The sequence below is a fragment of the Marmota marmota genome, unplaced genomic scaffold (genome assembly GCF_001458135.2).
Source record: "Marmota marmota marmota unplaced genomic scaffold, marMar, whole genome shotgun sequence".
Lineage (NCBI taxonomy): Eukaryota > Metazoa > Chordata > Mammalia > Rodentia > Sciuridae > Marmota > Marmota marmota.
The window spans coordinates 68,292-78,587 of record NW_025999969.1 but is presented as its reverse complement, the minus strand read 5'-3'; the positions used below and the strand labels follow the sequence as shown (position 1 = coordinate 78,587).

Below are 10,296 nucleotides of genomic sequence, written 5' to 3'. Positions count from 1 at the left end.
CACTGGAAGCAGCCAGAGCCCCCATTCCGGAACCTCTCTGATGTCACACTTGTAGTCATGGTAATCTGGGAGCCAAGGCAGGAGAAGGAGCGGTTGGCTCTCATTTGTTTGAAAGCAGACTCAGCATGAATATCTCAAATGCTTTCTGGTCCCCACCCTCACCCCCAGCCAGATCCTGGCTTTTCTCGAGCCTTTGGACTTGTTTGACTATGGCAGCACTGGTCTCTCTAAGCCTAGGGTTCTTCACGTTTCCGTGAGTCTCCATGCCAGCTCTCAGGTTTCTCACCAAGAGACAGATGGGAAATAGACAGTGAGAGTGCAGAGGCAGGGAAGTGGAGGGAGGCCAGGAGGGAAGGAAGATATTTAGTGAGAAGCACAGAGATGTGGGGAGCCTATCAGGGAACTATGGGAGGCTGGTAATGCTGGTGACATTTGGTGGAGAATGTCTCTAGCCTGGATATTCAGATCTTCCCTTAAGGTGTGTGAGTCTGACTTCAGGTGAGCAGGGCCTCACGGAGGCTCCGGGTTGCCCCAGACTAGAACTGAGTCTGGCCCTGATTTTAGATGCGGAGCACTGGCTCAAGATGGAAAGTGGGGCTTTCCCATGGCCAGGACGCTTCTCTGCCTCCTCACTATGTACAGCCTCATTTCTATGAATGCTTCACACCCAGGCATCTTTACACAGAGGTAAGGCCTCAGAACCGTGGGAGAGGGAGGTGGCACCCCAAAGGCTGGTGCCTACAGGGGTCATTTCTAAAGGGCTGAGCCCCCCTTGTGGCCTCAGGATTCCTTCTTACCCTGTCATCATTACTTGGGCCCTGGCACTTCATTTCCCAAGCCACTGAATTGTGAAAAAACAGAATCCTGGAGGTTTCCCAGTTGCTTTAGAAGAGAGGACTGGGCAGACTGGCACAAGAGGCCAACAGGCTCTTCAAAAACCACACACTTCACTCTTCCTCCTTCCCATTTCACACATGACTCCAAGCACTGATCACTATTCCAAAGGGGGGAGCACCATGTAGATCTCTTGTGGCTGGAAAGTCCTTCTCTCTGACTGCCCATTCATCTGAGTGGTCAGTTTGCTTAACAGGGACCGGGATTCCCCTGCCCACCTCCTCCCCATCTTCTTGTTGCCCAGTGATACTATGGGTTGCCCTGAGCAGCAGAGTGATACAAGGGCCTCCTTCACTGCCCAAACCTCTTTCCCTGCCAGGTGCCTTCGAGCAGGACGCTGAGGCTCCCTACATGGCACCAGTGAATAGCAGGTTATATGAAATGCCGTGGTGTCCCACCTGTTATTTTCACCGCCTGCCCCGAACCTTCCACTGCAAAAGCTGTGACATCTGTGTGGAGGTGAGTGCTCCTCCTCCCTGTCCACTCACCAACCTATCTCCAGGCACCTGGCTAGGACCAGGAACCTCACATTATGAGTGGGCCAGGTGGGGGTATCAGACCATGTTCCCAGAGTGCTTCAAGTGGCTCTCAGCCACTGTTGGTCACTTATATATGTCATCACCTGTGTGTCTGTACCTATCCAGGGAGGCTGGCCTTGTTTGCCCAGGTGTTGATATGCAAAGGGCATCACAACTGTGCTGAGCCTTGTGGAGCCAGGGGGAGGAAAAGCAGTGACTGTCCCCTCCCCTGGGTTGTTGATAGTAGATCCCCAGTCCTTTAGGCTGACTGCTGCCATGTCCTGGGGATCTTTGCTGGTCTTGTTCTGGGTGTCCCAGTTGGAGGGTTTCCTGGATTCTGAGTGCCTTTCTCTGATGTGCACACCCTGCTCGGTTTCACAAGTGCAGATGGCTGGTTGGGCAAGGGTGTTTTTTCATCCTTATCCAGTGTCTGAGAAAATAGAGGCCCAGAGATGTTCTATCCTGCTCCAAGTGATACCAGGCAGGTCTTGAGAGACAAGACCTCACTCAGGACAGGTGAACTGATGAGCTATGGGGTAACTGTGCTCTAACCATGGAAATGCCAAGTTCTCCCTGAGATTGGAACCTGTGTGTAGGGCCAAGAGCAGGCGGCCTAGAGGGCTGAATTGGGGGATGCCTCAGGATTTGGGGGTGATGGAGGCCAATCCAGACAGATCTTCAGTTGTGCCTCCTCTCCCCTCGGAGTTTGACCAGCATTGCAGGTGGGTGAATAACTGTGTGGGGCACCGAAACAGCCGGCTCTACCTGCTACTCCTCCTGTGCCTGTGCCTCCACCTGGGTGCCGTGCTGACCACCTGCGTGGTTTTCATCATGCACAGGAGGCACATGGCATTCCTGGACTATACCATGATGTATCCACACAGTCCCAAGGGCCCACCCTGAGAAGAGCTGGTGTGGTGGGGAGAGAGGGGCGAACAGCCAAGGAGGGACAGAGGAGACCTAGGGCAGGGCTAGAGGGAGAAGTCACTTGGGAGGACTTGTGAAGGAGATGTGGAAGGCCAGTGTGGTCAGTGACATGGGCCGGATAGGATGCCTGTGGAGTTAAGAATCTAGGGGGGCCACAGAATAGGGTAATAAAAGTTGAAAAGGGACATGTGGGTGGACAGTGTGGTGGAGTGAGGTTTCACTTGGGTGTACTGGACTAACTGTCCAGTCCAGGGAGGGAGAGTGTGTGGGCGGTGCTAGTTGGGGTGGGAGGGAGTGAGGGAGGAGTTGGGTAGAAAAGCGGGGCCAGGGAAGAGCTATTCCATGGCTTCACTTCTTAGCCTGTGCACAGCATCCTAGTGGCTGTACCTGCTGGGGCCCTCCTGCTACCCCTCATCCTGCAGTTGTTCATCAAGGGAGTGGTCGTGGGTGCCGCCAGGCGATGCTAGGAGAACCAGGTAAGTGGTCTGAGTGTGTGTGTCCTTGACTGTGTGGAGGTGTCTTGTACCTCTGCAGTTAGGCACTTTGTGTGGTTTCTCCACTGCCCTTGGCCCTGATGTTGCTTCATGAGTCCTTCCAGACCCACCTCTGAAGATGCAACTCAGATATCTCTATACCCTGGAGCGTCGGTGGCCATTCTCCCTCTGGGTACATTGCATTGAAAGCCTACTGTGTGCTAGGTGGCAGTTACTTGAGGGACGGGTGTAGAGATGAGTAAGTATGTCATGCACTTGTGTTGATCAGCAACCTGCAATCAGAATAACACTGGTGCTGTATAGAGGTGGATAGAGGTGCTGCTGGGCCACTTGCCATTATAACAGAGTATTTGCTACCTAAAGCTCATGAAGTTGGATTGAAACTCCACCTGGTCTGGATGGAGGAGGGGTTGAGGGTGATGGATGAACTCAGGGGAAAGAGAAAGTAGAATAAGGGAGAGGAGAAGACAGTGTCCAGGGAAGGACATGACCTTTGAGGTTGACCTTTCCTGCTTTGTGTACTGAAGGTCTTCAGCTCAGATTTTTCTGGCAAATTTGATTTTGACTAGGAAAATATGTCTGTGCATCCCCTGCTGCTACTAGTCTCCCAGATAGTTAAATTCAATGAAGTAGATTTTTAGAAAAAATCGAGAGATAAAAGAGTAAAGTGGGAGCAGGGTGGTGACACCATCTTTGGATCAGTTGAGCAGAACAGCCCTAGAAAGATCTTAAAAGGTACCTGGAAGGATTAGGTGAGAGGAAAGGTGTGGCCAATGGAGACAGAGCAAAGATCCTGCAAAGGGAAGCACAAGGGGATGAGGAGCCCTGAGAAGGCAGGAGAGGTGGGTGCTGGGTCAGCACTGTCTAGGGAGAGCTGCTCACAAGTGGGTCGAGGGAGGTCACTCTTCCTTGGAGCCTGGGAAGGCAGGAGGCCCTGGTCACTCTTGGATCCTTGTCATGTTGAGCCCTGGCTTAACTGACCAACTTAGCGAGGGTCACTGGGAGATGGCCTTGCCCAGTCCTGCTGATTCTGAGCTCCTCTTCCCTTTCTCATTTCCCTCCAGCATGATAACCCATATGATGTGGGCCGCAGAAGAAACTGTTTCATCATTCTCTGCGCACCCTTGGGATCCAAGTGGTTGGTAAACCAAAGGCTTAAGTGATGGACCCTGGGGCTGGTGGTGTGGGATGACGCTGGGTCTATTTCCCTGGTTCCTGTCCCCAGCTCCCAGGCCTTAACACTTCCTGTTCCTTTGCTTTGGGATTTTCTCTAGGGCACTCTGGGAGTTTCTGGGAAATTTATTCTTTCTTGGTGTTTTAGATTCTTGCCCCATGAAATGTGGTAGAGGGGAATTGCAGCCTGGATAAGGCTCCTGGATGAGAGCCCTGGGCTCTGTGCTTTCCCAGATGAGGGGTGAGAGTGGTCAGGGAGACCAGGCCAAGGTGGGCAGTGACTCCTTGCATTTGTCCTGTTGCTTCCCAGGTACATGTCAGAGGCTATTTGCCTTCAGGTGGAGCAGGGCACCACCTGGGGGCCAACGTAACATCTTAAAGACCTCCTTGGGCCCAGGTGTGCAACTCAGGCCCTCCCAAGGTGTGGCAAGTCTGCACCCTTACACAAGGTAAGGAGTATCATCGGTTGACTTTGAAACATGGGAGTTTGTGCTTGCACATGTGTTGGGGGAAGCCCCGGATGTCGGGCTGGCTATGAAGCTGAAGCCCTTGGAGCCTAAGGAATAGGAAAATGGTATTCCAAATTTCAATGTAAACTACTAGCAAACTTCAACTCCTTTGTATGGCAACTATCTTATTTCTGCTTTCAAACTCTTCCACTCCAGCCTGAGTTAAAGGTCTGGAGCGCTTTTTTCCCAATCACAAGTGTGATTACCAATATTGTAGATTCTTACAATGTTCTGATGAGACACGGTCTGACATGTATCTTGCATTCATTGCAAGAGCACCACCAAGGTGATCCTGCATGATGTTGGAGTCAGTCTTGGCCATCTCCCCAGTTCCCAGTGTGGTGATGATGTCTCAGACTATCACCTATACAACAATTTTTTTTGTGGGGGATGTACTAGGGTTTTAACCAGGAGATGATTTATCACTGAGATTTGTCCCCAGTCTTATTTATTTTTTATTGAGTCTGGGTCTCATTAAGTTGCTGAGGACCTGACTAAGTTGCTGAGCCTGGCCTCCAAATTATGATCTTCCTGTCTCAGCCTCCAGAGTTACTGGAATTATAGAAATGTGCCACCATGCCCAGCTATACTCTATTTCTTTCACCAGAAACACTTTGTTGTGAACCATAAACCCTACTACTCTGTTTATATCCTTTAAGGCTTTCCCTGGGGATCCAGTTTCCTCTAGAAAATGTTTCCAGATGGGCAAAGGGTCCTCCCTTCCCTCCTGCTTCCCTGTGTGTGAGTCCATGTGTGGGCCTTAGGAGGAGCATTCTGGGTCATTCTGGCTGTCTGCAGCTCTCATCTATATGCTGTTTGTCTTCTCTTCCACAAAAAGCCCAACATACTTTCAACAATCTCCTGACTTACTCTGGGAGTGTTTATTTATATGGTTGATTTATTATATGTAAGATTATGTGGGTTTTAAATTTTGAATGTGTGACTGTTAGTCCACAGGTTATTGGGGTGGGGTCCTATGTATTTTTGCAGGTACAACTCTGACATGGGAACTTAAGTGAGTAGTACCTGAAAGGAAGATAAACTTGTGTGGGCATTTGAGCATACAATATGTACAGTATTCCATATATTGGCTGCTTCTGCTCAGGATTGATATTTGGAGTGGATGGAGCAAAAGAGCAGATGAGATCAGTTCTCTATTCAACAATGAATTACCTGAGTATTGATTAATGCTGGTGGTTTTATAACAAGTTGTAGATATAAATTATAAATTAGTACTCTTTGTGGTTCGATGGGCAAATAATGTTTTATACTTTGAGGCAATAAACTCTACACTTTGCACTGAAAGTAAATAATACTGAGTGCCGAGTCATGCCCCTGTGTGGGATCTACAATAAAAATGGAAGGATTGAAAAAACATGATGCGGTGCTCTAAGAAAGCAATCACGCTAGGTACCTGGCACATGTCTACAATCCCAGAGGCTCTGGAGGCTGAGGCAGGAGGATCTCAAGTTCAACAACAACCTCAGCAATTTAGTGAGGCCCTAAACAACTCAGTGAAACCCTATCTCTAAATAAAATATAAAAATGAGCTGGGGATGTGGCTCAGTGGTTAAGCACCTCTGGGTTCAATCCTCAGTACCAAAAAAAAAAAAAAAAAAGGATGCAACATAGATTTTAAGTTTTAATTTTGCTTTCTAATAAAGCAAATTTTTCTGGGGTAGGAAGAAACATGTCTCTAACTGTACAGCCCCATATAAGTTCATTAAGATAAATTTCTCTTAAGACACACTCTCTGATAGATAGGCTATGCTTTATGCTATGCTTTTCTCTCCTCCTCCTCTTCCTGTTCTCTTTCTCTGAACTCCCCTCATGCCTGACAGCAGCAGCAAGTGCCAGTCCAGGTCCTCTTCCTGGGTCCTCCAACTTTCTCCCTGGGGAAAATTTTTTAGGGTGGCTTTTATTGAGTGGAGTTATTTAAATATATTAAGGTGGAGGGTTAGGAAAAGGATACATTACGAAGAAAATGAGGACAGGTGCTAACAAAATGAGGTGGGGGTGAAGCATAAATGAATGCAAAGTTCAGACAGAGAAGGAAATTCTTTGACTTTAAGGATCTGGGCTCTTGACACCGCCCCACCCACTTTTCTGCCCTCCCATCTTGATGGGAAGTGCAGGAGGAGCTGTGCCAGGAAGGCCAGTGAGCACTTTGGGGACTGATGGGAGCACTTCTCTGCTCTGAACTGCCACAGGGTCTGGAACCTGATGGAGGTGACATGGTTAACCAGGTATCTTGGTGTTTCCATTTCTTCTGTAAAACAGGGAGATCATTTCTCCCTCATAGTTTGTTGGGAGGCTTGAAGAGTTACCAGGGATGTGAAGCACTTGGAACAGTGCCTGGCGTGCAGTACACATGGGGAAGGAATGTGCCAAAGGAGACCTTTGTTTCCTAAGGGGCCAAGAAAAACACTGACAAGACAAGAATGGCATTCAGAATAACAAGCAGACCCATCAGCAAGACAACTGTGTCTCAAGAGCGCTGACTCAGGAGCGATGGAGAAAAGCAAGAGTCTGAACTTTCTGAGACCTGTTTTATATGTCAGCTTTTTTATTGGTTTGAAATTCTGCACAAACTAGGTCCTGAGAATTTAAAATGGGTTTTAACATAACTCCTTTAAAATACATTGACACTCTATAATCCTTTTTTTTTAAAACTAAATATTTGGGCTTATGTTTGTCTATTTGTTCATTTGGCTGTTTCCTGCCTTTATTCCTTCATACCAATGACCAGAATTGTGCACTCCTGCTTACCTCTGACCAAACACATAAACTAATTTATGTAGCTGGGGATCTTGTCACCGAATTGACAGAGTAGGTCTTAAGTTGCCAACAGAGAGATGGCAACATAACCCAAGTTTTCCCTTTGCCCAGCATTCACACAAAATTGCAATTTAGTCTTTGGGCTAACTTTGATCAAGAATTAATTCTCTGTAGTTTTAGTGTGTGTGTGTGTGTGAAAAATCTCTCATCTTTGCCTATGACCTCAGCCAGTCATGGCTAGTCACAGTCATCAAACGCCCAAAGACAGCTATTGAGTAAAATTTTATCTTCTCTAGAGGAGCCAAGCAAATTGGAAGACTTCAAATTTGAATTAATAAATGGTATAACAACTGGATACAGAACTTTTCCACACTTAAAATGTGGTTTATAAATTTGATCTTCAGGTTGGTTGCTCCCTTCTTAGGCAGATAGGATAAGTAATTACTACTAAATAGTAGTTATTCACACTTCCCAGTATCAATGGATTTACTGAGAAAAATTCATGGAGTTGAAATTACAAGTTTTCTAGTCAACTCTGAGTGATTTGTGACAGCAGTTTGGCTTCTGGACTGGTTTTAACAGGAACAAATTGCTTTAGTCAGGAATATATCACCACAAGAAGGTAGTTAAAAATAGAATGTAGAAACTGATACAACATAAATAATTTACAGATAATTTAATCTTTCTTTGCTTGGCCATCCCTGGACAAGAACCAAGAATCATCCTACTTTGGGATTTAAAAAGCAAAAGTAAAAGGCATAGTGACCGATTTTTACTGTAGCTTCTTAGAGGAACTTTATCAGTTATGTTCAAAACTTAAACTCATCAGTTTTATGGGGTATTTTGAATCTTGGACTGATTATTTAGTTAGAACAGTAGTCCTGTTTCCTAATACAGATGAGACTGTGTATTCAGACTAGAATAAGAGACGTAAATTTGAGTGCATTTACATAGAGGAGCTAGAGATACATTTAAATAAGCACGTTTCATTACACTTCCCTAAAAAGGAGAAATCTGGAGTCACATTGGATGATTAAATGACATAGGTGTTTTTTTTGATAGTCATATAATATCCCCCAATTTTAATCCACTAGTCATGCTTTTGGATTATATCACCTACTTATCTGGAATTTGGGGATTTACTTTTGTTTTGCCAAGTATCAAGTTAAGGATAGAACTGTGGATCCCTCTACTGGTGTTTTCTTCAAATTACAGGTCTCCACTAATTAATTGTTCATGGAATCCACTTAGTGAGTTGCCACCAGAATTGGGGGGCGGGGGAGGGATACTGGAAACTATATAGGATAAATAGTAAGGGTAAATATTGTTTGGTAAAACTGTTTCAGATGTAGCTATGAATGCACAATCAAGATCATCTACTAGTTAGAAGCACTCAGGAAGTACTCAGGTAGAGCTACAGTCATCAGGATGGAGAGAGGGTTGTGTACATGCAGAATTGGACCCTGCCTTATTTGAAATGCTGATAATTTTTACTATTAACTTCAATTAAAAATAAAGAATACATTGAGAATTATGTTCTTTCATGCTTTTTTTGAAAAAGACTTTTTTAAAACTTTTTTTTTAGTTGTCAATGGATCTTTATTTTATTCATTTATACGTTGTGCTAAGGATCAAACCCAATGCCTCACACGTGGTAGGCAAGCACTCTACCACTGAGCTACAAGTGCTTTGCTTGCCTCCTCCAGTCCTGTATCCAAAGAGCATGTTTTGCAGAAAGAATGAGGGTACAGAGAATGCACGGGAGCACACACGGGGATGAGGAGGAGATGAGTGTCTCATGTCTTCTCCCTTATCTAGGAAGCAGGAGGTGGACTGGTTGGAGCCAGGGGCCAGGCCTGGGCAGGGGAGAGTTAATGTGGCTACTGAAGAGGCTGGGAGAGAAAGAAAGAACCACCTTCTTGGTTTCTATGAAAATTCTAATAAAATTGAAGAAAACCAAAGATTGTTGTTATTTTACCTAAACATAAGCATCTTCACTCTTGCGTGCATGTATTTGGCAGACAGTACATGTAATTTAGGCAAACTCTGTTCTGTCTATAAACTTCTTTACAAAGAAAATGAAAAGATCTTACCTGCTAACAATCCTGCCTACCATGTACATAACACTGATGGAAAGGGTATGTTTTGCTTGCTGTGATATTGAAATTTTCCATAATGAAAGCTTTGTTCATTTTTCAGTTTTCTCACAATGTGCAGAAATATTGAATTAAAATTTTGACTTTACAGAAATGTGCATCTCCTTAGATGTGCATCTGTAAGAGGGCCATCATTGTTTCTGGTCAAATATCAAGAGGAACAACAAACACCTGGGCTCCCCAAACAAACCTGTAGGTACTAGGTGAATGGGCACTGCTCGGGGGTTGGAAATTTCAAACATCTGAAGGCAAAAATGTTTGCTCTTCCAACTACTCCATGCTCAAACACTTTCTGAGAAGATATTTAGCTTGATGTCATCACATTAAACTGGTTTGGGAAGAGCAGAGGTATAAGCCAAAGCAAATTCTATATTTGGCTGTCTTTAGCTTTACCACTACATGAAAGGAAAGAAGGGTGACCTAAAGGTTGAAGGGAGTTTTGAAAAATAATATTGGAAAAGAAAACAGGAAGCATATAAAATATATTATTGGGTCATGAGGGACAGAAAGAAGCACGTTATTTTTAATGAACACAGATAACTCTTCAACTGGTCCAATTGTATTTATGTTCTCTTTTTCTTTTCTTTTATGTTTTTTTTTAGTTTTTATTCTTTTTTATTTTTATTTTTTAAATTTTTTATTGTTGGTTGTTCAAAACATTACATAGTTCTTGATATATCATATTTCACACTTTGATTCAAGTGGGTTATGAACTCCCATTTTTACCCCATATACAGATTGCAGAATCACATCAGTTACACATCCATTGATTCACATATTGCCATACTAGTGTCTGTTGTGTTCTGCTGCCTTTCCTATCCTCTACTATCCCCCCTCCCCTCCCCTC

General features: G+C 45.0%; 1 long non-coding RNA gene across 1 annotated transcript; it reads left to right on the top strand.

Moving 5' to 3' along the window:
- Positions 1–4,304: 4,304 nt before the first annotated feature.
- On the top strand, positions 4,305–9,573 carry LOC125617115. Its single transcript, XR_007347987.1, has 3 exons — positions 4,305–4,455; positions 6,651–6,761; positions 9,112–9,573. It is a non-coding gene; the product is annotated as an uncharacterized LOC125617115 (long non-coding RNA).
- Positions 9,574–10,296: the final 723 nt, after the last annotated feature.